Below are 476 nucleotides of genomic sequence, written 5' to 3' on the forward strand. Positions count from 1 at the left end.
CGGAGCACGTGACCAAAACCCTGCGCTCCCCCGCCCAGATCTTCAGACGTCTCGGTGAACGTCCTCCACGTCAGACGATGCCTTTACGTCCTGACGTCTTGTGAGGCCTTAGCGGCCATCTTTGATTTTGGCAGTGGGTTTCTCTGAGGGTGGTGATGGAGCCCAAGTCACTGTATAATGGACGTGTGGCAGGTACGGCTTATGTATGGCGGCCACACAGGGCAATGGCTGCCCACTGTGGGGATAGTCAGAGAGATGTAGTGAGTGGCGGATTGCAGTGGCATAGGGGGGGTCTGGGTTACTGACTGCTGGCCTCTCATGTGCCGTCCCTCTACTATTCCTGCTAGAAGTCTGAGAGGAGAGACCCCACGGACCCCCACCCCAGGAGGCGGCTGCGCTCTCCTCGCTCCTTCACTTTATGTTTTTGGTAAAGTTCATTCGATAAAATGGTTTTTATTTATAAATTATAAATCCAA

This window comes from Bufo bufo, chromosome 9 (assembly GCF_905171765.1).
Source record: "Bufo bufo chromosome 9, aBufBuf1.1, whole genome shotgun sequence".
NCBI classification, from domain to species: domain Eukaryota; kingdom Metazoa; phylum Chordata; class Amphibia; order Anura; family Bufonidae; genus Bufo; species Bufo bufo.